Here is a 13,846-nt window from a genome sequence, read left to right as displayed (position 1 = left end):
TTGGAACCAACTCCCAAGTAACTACCAGGAGCCCAACAGCCAGGGTAAGCATCATTTCCCAAATATCAATGTTCAGGTGTGGTATTCAACGTTAGTTCTACTCAGAGAAGACTCACTACAGTTAATAGATGCAGCTGACTTAGGTTCATTAATTTCAATGGGTCTGCTCTGAATAGGATTTAGTTGAATACAACTCAGAATATCTTTGTGATGAAAAACAACAATACCACCTAGCCTGCTCTATACATTCATTGATTTCATTCATTCATTTTCATCTACAGCAATCACATCTCCTTCCCTGCTTTCCAAATTCACCAGGCTGATGCAGAACAGGACATCAGTCACTGAATTCATCCTGATCGGCGTGTCAGATGCCCACAATTTGTATGGCTTCTTCTTTGGTCTCTTTCTGCTCCTATATTTAGCCAACATCTCTGGAAACCTAGTGGTGGCAGCTGTCACCCTGTGGGACCCACATCTCCAGACACCCATGTACTTCTTCATTGGCAACCTGGCCTTCATTGACATCTTCTACTTCTCTACCACTGTGCCCAAGATGTTTGTGGGGCTGGCCTCCCACAGCAATCGCATTCCTTATGCAGGGTGCATTGCCCAGATGTTTTTCTTCCATTTTCTAGGCAGCACTGAAGCTATGCTCTTGGCCATCATGGGCTATGATCGTTACTTGGCCATCTGCCATCCACTCCGCTACCCTGTCCTGATGAACCGTCAGTTGCGCTGGACGCTCGCTGCCTCTGTATGGACAGCTGGCTTCTTCCACTCCCTCCTCCATGCCATCATGATGTCCCAGCTCTCTTTCTGTCAAGAAAACCAGGTGGAGCACTCCTTCTGTGATATATCTCCACTCCTGCTCTGACACCTGGATCAATCAGGCCTTGTTAGCTGGGGTCACTGGCTCCATTATCATGGGCTGTTTCACCTTAACCTTGACATCCTACGCTCTCATCCTACGGGCGGTGGTGGCCATGCGCTCAGCAGAAGGTCTCCACCGCACTTTCTCCACCTGTGGGGCTCACCTCACTGTGGTGGCCCTACATTACGGCTGTGCTGGGGCCATGTACCTACGACCACACTCGGAGGGCTCATTGGAGACAGACAGGGTAGTGACCGTGCTGTATAAAGCAGTCACACCTGTTTTGAACCCACTGATCTACACCTTGCGCAACAAGGAGGTGAAGGCTGCCCTAAGAAGGGCTGTGTGCAGAACATCTGGTTCTCAAAGAAGGTAAAGAGGGGAGTGCCACAACACTGTTTACATATAATGGCACTTGGAGCAATTTTGTTAACCTTTTGTGAGGTTCTTTCAACAGATAAACCCGCAGCTGCTCTATACCACTCTTGATGAGCCCTTGGTGGTTCAGCATGACACACATGGGTACACACTACTCCAGGTTTCTTAAGCTTTCCTATGCTACATCCACACTACCATACTTTCATCCCATCACAGTTCAACAGCTACAACATGTGCCCAGTGTGTCATGTGTTCCAGGATTCTCACAGGATCATGCAAAAAAACCTCTGTATTCAGTGATGAGATGTGTGTAAAATCTTCTTTACCAGGACTTGAATAATGCTATGGTAGAATCCTAACCTCAGTGATCAATACAGAGGAAATGCTTTGCCAATGCACCATTATGCTCTGCCACCACCCTACTTGTCCCTTCCTGTCCACTTCAATGCCTATGTGAGCCTAACATAACTTTCAGTGTAAGTGTGCCCCTCCCAATCATCTCATGCTATCCATCATAATCTCGAACATGCCTAGGGGTGGAAGAGAAATTTGTTTTGGTTCACATTTAGAGCTGAATTTATCAAATTCACACTTTCATAACCAATATTGGGACCAGGATACCTGAAAGATGGTCTTACCTCTTATATACCCAGTTGATCACCACGCTCTGCATGTAAGGGCCTCCTGCAGATACCATCTTATCAGGAGGTCTGTTCCACACAACATAGATGGACCTTTAGTGTAGTGGCACCTACCCTTTGGAATTCCCTCCCATTAAATATTAGGCAGGCGCCATCTCTGTTATCTTTTCGGCGCCTACTGAAGACCTTCCTCTTTCAACAAGCCTTTTACATAGAGACTTTATCCCAGTCTACGCAGAACTACTTTATAAGATTTTTTTAAAGTTGTTTTTTAAAGATGTTTTTAAGATGTTTTGTTTTAATACATTTCAAACTCTTTTGTTTTAGGATGTTTTAAAGTGCTTTTAGTGTTTTTGTTTGCTGCCCTGGGCCCCTTCTGGGAGGAAGGGCGGGATATAAATTTAATAAATAAATAAATCTTGCCAGCTGGCCAAATTTCATCATCATCAGTCTATCTATCTATTAAATTTCTTACTCACTCTTCACCAGAAGGTTCCAGCACACATTACAGCAAATAAAAACACAATACAGTTAAAACAACAACTCCCATCCAATGAAAGCAAATGTAAGTGATAAACAATGAGGAGCTATGCAAGAGAAGACAACCTTACAACAATTTGCCAAAAAACAGAGATAGCCACTGTGGTGTCCTCCATATGTCATTAGACTGCATTTCCCATCAGCCCCCAGGCAGCATCACCAATGGTCATGGTGGGATGATGGGAGTTGTAGTCCAGCAACATATGGAAGGCACCATGCTGGCTACCCCAGTCAAAGAGTAACAAGTCATAACAGAAAAGCATCCATGCTAGAAAATTAGGGACATTGCAAAATGTTTGATATACCTTATTTATTTCTTTGTCCTCCTAAAATAAGAAACAGAAGTAAGACTGAGGGGAACTGTCAGGAACACAAGCCAGATCTGCTGCAACAATAAACCAAAGAACCCAGCACATTGTCCAGATGCCTCCTGGCAGAGAACCTCAATGGCCAATGGGAGCCAATGTCTCCGGAAGCATGGCACAGGTGGTGGTGGTTAGTTCACACATGTACACATATCACATGATGGTTTGTGATAAATGAAGGTGTGAACTTAACTCAGTGGCAGAACATTTGTTTTGCATACAGAAGGCCCATCCGTCAGGTAGGGCTGGGAGAGACCTTTGTCTGAAAACCTTGAGAGCCGCTGCCAACGAGTCTAAACAACACTGAGCTAGATGAATCAATGGTCTGTCTGGCTCAGTATAAGACATCTTCCTATGTTCAACTGATTCCAATGAAAAGCATAGTGTCTGATGTTATACCAAGTACTCTTCTTGGTATGTGTGGCTCATTCACACACACAAGCCATCACTTGGTGGTGCTGTAATCAAGTAATGAAGAGGCATGTTCTAAATGGAGCCAGGGATCATATAGCACCTATCTAGGACTGTTCTATTCCAGAACTCACTTCTAACAATTTGCATCAACTTGCTCATGAACCTTAAGGACATAACAAAAGCCTGCTGGATCAGGCCACTACCCATCTAGTCCAGCATCCTGTTCTCACAGTGGCCAACCAGATGCCTGTGGGAAACCCACAAGCAGGACGTGAGTGAAGAGCACTCTCCCATCCTGTGGTTTCCAACAACTGGTATTCAGAAGCATACTGCCTCCAACAGTGGAGGTAGAATAACCATCAGGGCTATCCTCCAAGAATTTGTCCATGGGCTTCTTTGGGAGGGATGGGATAGAAATGTAATAATAAATAAATAAATGATCCTCTTTTAAAGCCTTCCAAGTTAGTGGCCATCACTGCCTCTTGTAGGAGCAAATTCCATACTTTAACTACATGCTGTGTGAAGAAATACTTTCTTTTGTCCTGAAACTTCCAACATAAAGCTTCCAACACTTGGGCATCAATCCAGACATAAATGATCCATTCTGAACATAAACTTCTTACCTTCTTTTTTTTCTTTTTCCACCAAGGCATTTGAGTGATCCCCAAGCTAAGGGGAACTGACAAATATCCCAATATTGCAATACAGCAATTTACTGCGAACTCCCCTGAGTAATATACCAGGAACTTATCCCTCTGAGGAACTTGGCCTCTGAGACACCAATGCTAACAATGCCTTGGGAGCAAACAAGAATAATCACAGACTACTTTCTTGGCATGAAAACATGCGGTGAAATGTGGGCAGGGGGAAGGCAGGGGGAAGGAAAAGGAATCCCCAAGAACAGGGATGGAGAACCTGTGGCCCTCCAGATGTTTTTGGATTACACCTCCAACCGTCCTGGCCATTGGTACATGCTGGCTGAGGCTGGTGGGAGCTGGACTTCAACAACATATTGAAGGCCACAAGTTCCTGATCCCTGCCCAAGGATATAGTGGTAAACCGTCTGGAATCTCTATGCACAAGTCAACAATCTGAGCCCTATATGGCAGTCTCAGGACACCCAGTCCATCTCTTGCTGGGTGCTGAATGCACTCACTAGTAATGGCTTAATGCAAACGAGCAGGTAATAAAGTGGTTTAAAGCACTCTGCTGCCTTAGTGCAATAAAAACCACTTTTTAAAAACACACTTTTGCTCTTAGGTAAATGAGAGGGAAATGCATTGAAAAGTATGGAATGAACGAATAATCAATGGGGAAAAAATATTTACACTCTGCAAGCAAATCAGGATGAATGCAGGATTAGGGCTGCCACCAGCCTGCTGCAGGCCCCAGTCTCCTTCCTGTGCGTTCAGGGGTGATGTCGGTTGAGAGAGCAGAACTTCTGCTCTGCAAACTGTGCCACCATCCAGTCAAGGCCTGCGACCCAATGCGGACAGGGATCGCAGAGCAGGAGCCGCACCCTCCCAGCCTCAGGGGCCCTTGGCCACTGCCCGACATGCCCACTTGCTGGTGGCGGGCCTGTGCAAACAAATCACAATGGATGCTCAATAAACAGGTCATATGGAAGAATTAAAATTATTTTTCTTTAAATATGAGCTTTAGGGAGGGGGCTTGATCAGAATAAGAACCACAGCATTGATAAAGGGTTTTCCCCCCCTAATCTTTTATCCCCACACCCAAAGCCGTATGAGTATTCAGGAAAGGACCTGTCATTGGCAGTCCTCCTGTTTTGTTTGGTGTGAAAAGGCTCACTGGACCTCACCTGGAAAAGCATCCCACTGCTGAAGGAATGGAAAAGCAGCACTTTACAAAACTTTCTGCAGAGCAATTAAGGAGTTGGCAGCTGAAGTACTCATTAGGTCTTAAGCCCAATTAGAAATCCCACTGAGATCTATGAGCTCATGCCAGGCTCTTGAAATAGTTCTCTTTCCTTCAGAGCCAAGTTCCCTCTTGCAGGTCCACAGAAGGGGCGTCTCAGCTGTGAAGATCACAGTTCACCTTGGGTGCTCCACATCCGGAGGACCCGTTTCAGTCTCGAGCTGAAGAAAATCAACTCCTGCCTCTCAGGTGAACTCTGATGGCTGCCATTATACTGTACGTCTCTTGCTTAAAGTAAAGGCCTGGCACAGGAGCATCCAAAGATATGCAAAGAAAATAATTCCTATTCATGTTTATTCAGTAAGTTCCACTGAGTTCAATGTGACATACTTCCAGGTAAGTGCACACAGGAACCCAGTCTTTGTTTCAAGGAAAGGATTCCTACATATTCTTCCCTGTCAGAAAAGTAGAGAGACTGGATTCACAGATTTTCACTCTGCTGTTGACCTATTGATTGATTGATTGATTGCACTTGTATACTGCCCCATAGCCAAAGCTCTCTGGGCGGTTTACAGCAATCAAAAACATTAAAACAAATACACAATTTAAAAACATATTTTAAAAACAATTTAAAACAGGACTTCCCAGGAGGATCCCTACGCCTGTGCAGCCTCTGAGACGAGCTCCGTCTTGTATGAAACTTATCCAGTTTAAATTCAGTCAGACGGCTCTTTTCTGACTGGGAATAATTTCTTCCAGTTAAAGAAGAAACGTGAGATTTCCCACATAGCTTTGTTTTGATTGTTGGAGTCTGGAATTCGTCAGAATTGTCTGTCTTCCAGCAGCTCAGACAGAGCGAGGATTTTTATGCTAGCTCAGCTGGATAAGTGACCCGGTTTTTTTTATACGGATTAACAGGCAAACATCCTCCTGTCTACATTCATCATTTTCTTATCCATACAGCTAAAGAGATTTGTCAAAGTAACAGCAATTGAGATAACCTAGGTGAGGTAAGACTTTCCTTTTTTTTATTCACGGAACTAAGGGGGAAGAAAATATAAATAGCTTATCTTTTTTTTTATTGCAAAAAGCTGACATGGAAAATAGCATTTTAAAGATTACAACGGACGAGAGATTTCTGATTGGAAGAGATAAGAAATCTTTTTGATGTATGGCTGGGACTATTTTTCCTGATCTACTTTTTTTTTGACGAATCTGCTCATTCTGTCTGCTACTAGCTATTTCGACGCTGTGAACTAAAGCCGTTCTTACACTTCCGGGCAGATAAGAGATAAGGGCTGTCTAGCGTGTGACGTTAGTTTGTTGGAAAGATTAACTCCTTTGTAACTGGTTAAAGAAATAAGCTGCTCTTTGTTTGGGACATTGAAAATTGAAGGAGTTTTGTTCCTTTGGCTTTAAGAATGACAATTAAGAAGATCATGGATGTACAAGAAGGGACTTTATCTTTAGACATGTTTCAGAAAATAATGAATGGGATTAACTCAATAAAACAAGGATTGAGAAATAATAGACAAGCGTGGAGAATTGAATTTCACGAAATGAGACAGGAGCTGAAAGAAACTCAGGATTCTATGAGAAAGGAGAATAAAGATAGATCTGGAAAACAAAAAAAGGATGAAAGAGAAATTAAAGGCAAGGTTCAAACTATGGAGATTGGCTTAATTATGGACATGAAAAAAGATTTGGATTTCCTGGCTGTGATGGATCCTGGAGACAAATATTACAGTTTGGAATTCAGCGCTGTCCCTGAAGGAATTGAAGAGATTGGAGATAAAGATATTATCTGTTCAAAAAAATTCTTGGACTGGAAGGATTTGATGGAACTTGAAATGGAGAAAGTTAACAGAATTAATCCCTGTTTTGTGTCAATGGAAAAACCTTCAAGAGATGTACTAGTGTATCATGTGGAAAAGAGGAACAGAGATGCGGCTTTGCAACAATACTTCAGTGATACGTTTGGATTTGATGGCAAGAAAATATCTGTGATGGAGGAAATTCCTATCAGACTTTTATTATATGACTATGACAGCAAGATTTTTGGGTGCGTAAAGATGGAAGATGGACCCAATATGGATAATGACAGAAGAGCGATTTAAAATTACTGGACTTAGTAGATTTGATGAGTTGGATTAATTGACATGTTTATTTAGAAAAAAAATTGATTGACATATATCTCAAGGATTGGAAACTTCTCTTTGACTTTTTGTGGAAGATTAAAATGATATGATGTTAATGAGATTTGAAACCAACTAAGATAACCGTTGGAGGAAGGTTATTTTATAATCTATTAAGAGATAGGTTTGTTATATATTATAGATTTATAGCTGAACTATGACAAATCGGAAGTCAATATTCTTTCTTTTTTTTATATATATATATATATATATTTCTTTTTGTATTGTACTAGTTATTGATTTGTGTTGTTTTCTTTTTGTATTGTTTTGATTTTGAAAATTGGAATAAAAATTAATTGAAAAAAAAAACAATTTAAAACACAATTTTAAAATTCAAAACAATATAAAAACAATTTAAAAACACATGCTAAAACGCCTGGGAGGCATGAGAGGAGAGTGTGATCCAGCTGAGTCAGAAATGCTTCTATCCACAAATCATTGTTCTTTACTTCCATGCACTTTATCTTCAAATGTTAAACAATGTGATTCAAGGGGATATCTGTGTGTTGAGTAACATAAGCAGGAGACAAGCATGTTAAGGGTTAAAAGTTCTATGACAAAGGTCTTCTCCAGACGCTCAGTATTTTGCAGGAGGTATTCAAGCATATGGGAAGTGTAGGTTTGGGTGATTAAAGTGGATTAAAGCATTCTGTCGCCGTAACATAAGAAATCCACTTAAAACAAAACAAAACAGACTTTTTGAGATTAGGAAAGGGATGGGGAAACGAACTGAAAAGTGTGGGATGAACAAATGACTAACAGGAAGATGTACAAACATTGCACACACAAATCAGAATGAATGCTCCATAAGGACTAGGCATAGTCTAACCTCTGCATAAGCTTTATGCAAGCCAGTCAGGATTATTGCTCAATAAACAGATTGTCTGGAGAAGCCCACAGGCATCATTGCCCTTGGTGCCCACATCCATATCCATTTGTCCCACACAGTCACCCCTGCTCAAACAGGCTTTGTAGAATCTGTTATCCAGACGTGATTGTGGAATGCGCATACACAAAACATGGCAACAATTTTCCTGTCCTTACTGCAAAAAGTCAGATTTATTTTATATTATTGTAAAAATGGATTTTGTTGCGCAAGAGTGCCTAATCCACTTTTAACTGCACTAGCTGAAATGCAGTTGAATCCCACCTGCTGGAAAATACTGACAGTCTGGGAGCATCCAATAACTTGCATACCACCTTCGACACTCTGAAAAAAAACTATTGTGTTTCCAGCCATACCAAAAAACAACCCGAATATTATCCCCAGAATTATATAAGCAAAACAAATTTGAACCTATCAAAGGCACTTCACACAATCTCCTCTTGAAGTTGGGGGTGGTGGGGAGGGGTGATTAGCTGAGCACACACAACAGAAACAGCCACATATTGCTCTCCTGTGTGCCTCTGCTTCCACTTCCCTTCCTCTGTTCTTTCTCTTATGGTGCGTTTACTGTAAGCACCTTAGGCAGGGACCCATTCTCTTGTAGTCTGTAAAGAGCCATACACACCAACAGCACTACATAAATAAATCAATTATAATAACCAGAGGCAAAATCCCACTAGCCAGCTGCATCCTCTTCCTTCTGAGAAGGACATCAAGACAAACCCTTCCAGGTTTCCTCCATTGTCTGTTGGGTGGAAGCCTTCAACATTTTGAAGAATCATTGACAACAATCTATCTGTTGTCACATGGGAGAGAGTGCAACATGTAGCCAGGTCCTTGGTCTACTCAAGTAAAGAAACCTTTAACAAGAGCTTTAGATGAACACAGCAGACCACAAGTGTGGTTCCTTCCAGCTCTTAAACCAGTGCTACTTCCAGGATCTCCAGGATTGCATGGCATGCAAATGGAGACTTCTCCCAGGTTGCTTCTGAGCATCCTCTGGGCATCCTGGGTGCTCCCTGCAGAGTAAGAACAGTGTTGCTGCTGTTCCCATGGCCAGTAGCATACCCATTGCCAATCTCTGTGGGAAAGACCATAGATCAGTGGTACAGCACTTGCCTGCAGAATGTTTTTTTCAAGTTATTTACATTTTGTTCCACAAAAAAACATAGCATTAACAATAACAGAGAGCAATGATGTACATATTTTTGCATACATTATAAGTAGGGATGGGGGAGAAATTCAATTTTGGCCACATTTCAAGCTGAATCTATCAAATTTGCACTTTCCGAAACAATATGAGAACCGAAACACAGCCATCCGTTGAAATTTGCACTTATTCAAATTTTGCAATGCAGTTTGCCAACCAATGTTTACAAAAATGCATGTTAGGGGAAGTGTGCATAAAAATGAATATATGCATGAAAATAACATGCAAAATGCATTATATGACAAGAAATTGCTTGTAAAATGTGTACATTAGTCAAAACTGCCTAAAAATGTGTATCTTAGGAGATATTCTGACTAAAATGCTGGAGAATTTTCATGAGGATTTTTTTTAAATTCGCAAATTGCTGCAGAAATATGGAGAACTGAATTTAAGATTAGAAAAATGAGAAACTCAGAGAATCCAAAATGACAGATCTTTCCATCCCAAATTGTAAGTAAAATGCAAGTCATGCAGAAGTTATATGTTACATGATGTAAAAAGTGGCTAATAACACTATGAAAGGTAAATTTAATAGTCCAGGTTCCACTAGGACCCAAGCAAGCATACCCATTTCTCCTCCTCCTACCAAAGACACTTCCCACAGACTCCACTCCTACTCTCTCTCTCTACAGAGTATTCACCAATGTTTCTAATATGAAGGAAATCGTTCTGGAACCTGGAGACCCCTTTCCTGACAAATCATGTTAAGTTGTTAATGTTCAGATAAGGGTGGCAATGATGCTAGAAATATCCAATATGGCATTCTTAACAGGGACTCTATTAAAAGCTATATAAAGCATCTGTACCTGAAAGTATCATCACAGCATAACATGACTGAATTTGAGCTTCAGAAAGAGAGAAATCTTCCATCTAGATTTATCATTGTAATGCAAGTCAGCCACTTACTGACTTCAAAGAGGCACTTGGGAAGTAGATCCTTATGCACTGTAGATGGAAACAAGCTCTTCTTGCCAGTCAAAAGTCAGCCATGTCCTAGACACCCCCACTTTACAGAGCTAAAAATTAAAAAACAACCTTCCATTCAACATAAACCCAATAGTTTAATTTCAACACTCATTGAATATGGAATTAGATATTAACAGCCCCAGTCAGCCTAGCAACCCATGCAGGCAATGTTGATAGACGCACTCAAAGTTCCCAGAGAGGTCCTACTGTGCTAGAAAGGTATTCTGTGCCAGTCAAGAGAGACAAGAGAAGGATTCCTTGCCTTATGTTTAGCTGTCTTTTCCAACTGCCTGCTTCAGTCCAGTTGCTCATAGGAAATGAAAAGTTAAATCAGCTGTGTGAACCGCAGTCTCTCCACATGCTTAAGGTACTACTACTTTTTTCTGTTGTAGTGTATGGAATACTTGTTCGAAGGATTATTGTTTCTTTTAGGAGTTGACTTCCTGATTGTTCCAGGATCCAATATAGTCTGTCTGCGTACTAAAAATGGGTGTCTGCAAAGGCCTGTAGGCTTGTACTGTATATCTGCTTTTGTGGCTTTTCCCTCTTGTTCTTAGTTTTTTTAATATCCATCACTCCAAATAAAGCTTTGTTGGAGTTCATGCCTCTTGCATGAAACTTGACTGCAACACTCTTCTGCATTCAGATTCCCAGTTCGGAAGGTTTCTTCCACTATGTAGGCTTCTGAATGTCATGGGATGTGAATCCAAGCAAGAAAACATGTGTGCGCACTAAAGACGGAAGGATCTGTCCATTTCTGTCCTCTCAGTTTCTCATTTTTCCAAACTTAAATTCATTTCTCCAATTTTTTGCAGCAATTTGTGCATTTAAAAACAAATCCTCATGAAAATTCTCCATCATTTCAGTGAGAATTTCTCTAGTAAATACATTTTTGTATGTAGTTTTGACTATTGTACACATTTTTGCAGCAATTTCTCCTAACAATGCATTTTATGTTATTTTCACCAATATTTATGCACACTTTCACCTAATATATGCATTTTTGCAAACATTGTTTAGCTGGAAAATTGCATTGCAAAATTTGGAGAAATGCGGATTTTGATGGATGGCTGTGTTTCAAGTTCTTAAGTTGTTTCAATTTGGCTTTAAATGCGAACTGAATTGAATTCCCCCCTCCATCTCCAATGCACCCAAGAGGAAAATGCACAGGTGTGCTGTAATGATGCTCGCTTTGCGCATGAATTATAATCACATACACTAGGCAGTTCTAGATTTGCCTTTTAAAATTGCCCTGTTGCAAACCATTTCTCCTGAGTGGTACCCATACTTCCTGAAAGCCCCACTGTGACCTCAGCTTTCTATAGTGTTCTTGGCTGCTGCTTATTGTTGGTTGATTTAAAAACAAACAAACCCTAAAATCTTTTCTACCTTGCTACCGCCATAAAAAATTGTACCATTTCTTTAGATAATACTTATTAAATTTCCCCCAGAGAAAACAGATAGCAAACATAATTTAGGCTCTTTGATTATACAGTAGCTCACTATTTTATTTGTTTCTACTGTAACATCCTCCCAAAATATTTTTACAACTAGACATTGCCACCAAAGGTGCCAGTATGTGCCCTTGAAGATGCAGCCTCCAACAATTAGCTGACTTCCGTCCCATTATTCCACCAGTGTGAACTGGTGTGTGATACCACCTCTGTATCAGTTTGAGGAACCCTTCCTTTACATTTGCAGATACAGACTTGGTTTGTTTATTCCATATGTTAGCCCAGTCATAGTGCTCTATCGTTCCTCCCAAATCCTTTTCCTATAGGTTTTTGAAGCCTCGTAGTGCATCTGTTCTGTGGTCTAATAAAATATTATATATATAAATAAAATATATATTTAGGGGTAGATGCCAGGCATCAAGCAGCATTGCCATTTCTTCCAGATTTTTAGGGTACATTGGAGGTATGGGTGCCAGCCCATTTATCCTTATTAATCTTAGTGACTATTCACTAATAGGCAAAAAACCTTGCAGTTTAAGAATGTACCTATAGCCCACAGATATTTCTACCAAACTTTAAAAAGCAGGGAAATTGGGCAGCTATAGTGAGTACACCAGGGGAGCAGGAGACCTGAACTCCTCTCTGAGATATTGGACTGCCCTACAAAGTTGTCAAAATGCAAACACAACTTGGGTTGGTCTTTCACAGTCCAATCCACTTGCTGTGTAGCTTGGAAGAATTTGGTAACATGTACCTCTGAGCATATGGTGAGTGGTGGCAACACCTGCCATCTCCAAAGATGGAGAATTATATTTTTGTATGTTTGTTGGTGTTCTTCTTACTTTGCTTCTTTCCTGTGTTACTAATGTTTCTACAGAGAATCTAAACTAGAAAATTTTATTTCCCTCATTATTCATCCTAGAAATCTGTGTCAAATTTATTTTTATTAATTTCAAAGCCTTTTTATTGGTCAATGTCATATGATGGTGAAGATAGCCTTTTTTGTTTCAAACTGGAGGTTATGGTCTATTTCTATTTTGGGTGCATTAACAGTTGGACCTGAAACTGCAGTTTAATGTAAAATCAGACTGATTACAATATGCGGCTATTTTAGCAATGACTGTAGTTGTTGGAAAAAAGAGGATGCATGTTTTCAGCCTGCTATGTTTAAACCACTTTATTTAAGGCAAGGTGTTCACGATCAATTAAAAACATAGAGCACACCTAGAATTTTGCTAGAATATATTTCACCTCCCACTGTTTTATCTTGTGCAAATTGAGACACTTCTGAGGTCCACTGGAGACTATTTTGCAGAAGTCAGTGCCGTTATTCCACAATTATGTTTGGAGTTTTTTTAGTATAAATTTTGCAAAGTGTTGCTGTACTTCACATATTCATAGAAACAAAAGCAAAAGAAAATGATTTCCTATAGAAAACTTCACTAAAATTGCAAAGTAAATCAGACATATTTAAAGTGACCATCTGAACTATATCAACTGTCTTAATAATGTTGCTTCCTCCCGGCTAAAACAAGATCAGCACAGGACATAATCTTCTTTCTATTATTTGGGCTGATTACAGGTGTTGCCACCACTCACCATATGCTCAGAGGTACATGTTACCAAATTCTTCCAAGCTACACAGCAAGTGGATTGAACTGTGAAAGACCAACCCAAATTGTGTTTGCATTTTGACAACTTTGTAGGGCAGTCCAATATCTCAGAGAGGAGGTCAGGTCTCCTGCTCCCCAGGTGCATTCACTATAGCTGCCCAATTTCTCTGCTTTTTAAAGTTTGGTAGAAATATCTGTGGGCTATAGGTACATTCTTAAACCACAAGGTTTTTTGCCTATTAGTGAATTTCCCTGCTTTTTAATCCGGGAGGTAAGAAATGGGATCCTGTGCTAGTTTGCTGAGAATGGATTGATCATTTGCATGCGTATTGAGTTAAGTGGGATTTACACACACACACTAGGCAATCATGCTTAGGACAGGTGAAACTGACCACAGGGGATGGGGAAGGGAGGAGGGAGGGGGAGGAGGGA

General features: G+C 40.6%; 1 pseudogene; it reads left to right on the top strand.

Moving 5' to 3' along the window:
- Window positions 1-322: 322 nt before the first annotated feature.
- On the top strand, window positions 323-5,350 carry LOC133382099 (olfactory receptor 12D3-like; annotated as a pseudogene).
- The last annotated feature ends 8,496 nt before the right edge of the window (window positions 5,351-13,846 follow it).

Source organism: Rhineura floridana, chromosome 3, assembly GCF_030035675.1.
Source record: "Rhineura floridana isolate rRhiFlo1 chromosome 3, rRhiFlo1.hap2, whole genome shotgun sequence".
Lineage (NCBI taxonomy): Eukaryota > Metazoa > Chordata > Lepidosauria > Squamata > Rhineuridae > Rhineura > Rhineura floridana.
Note: the sequence above shows the minus strand (reverse complement) of the source record. Positions and strands in the feature narration are given on the sequence as shown.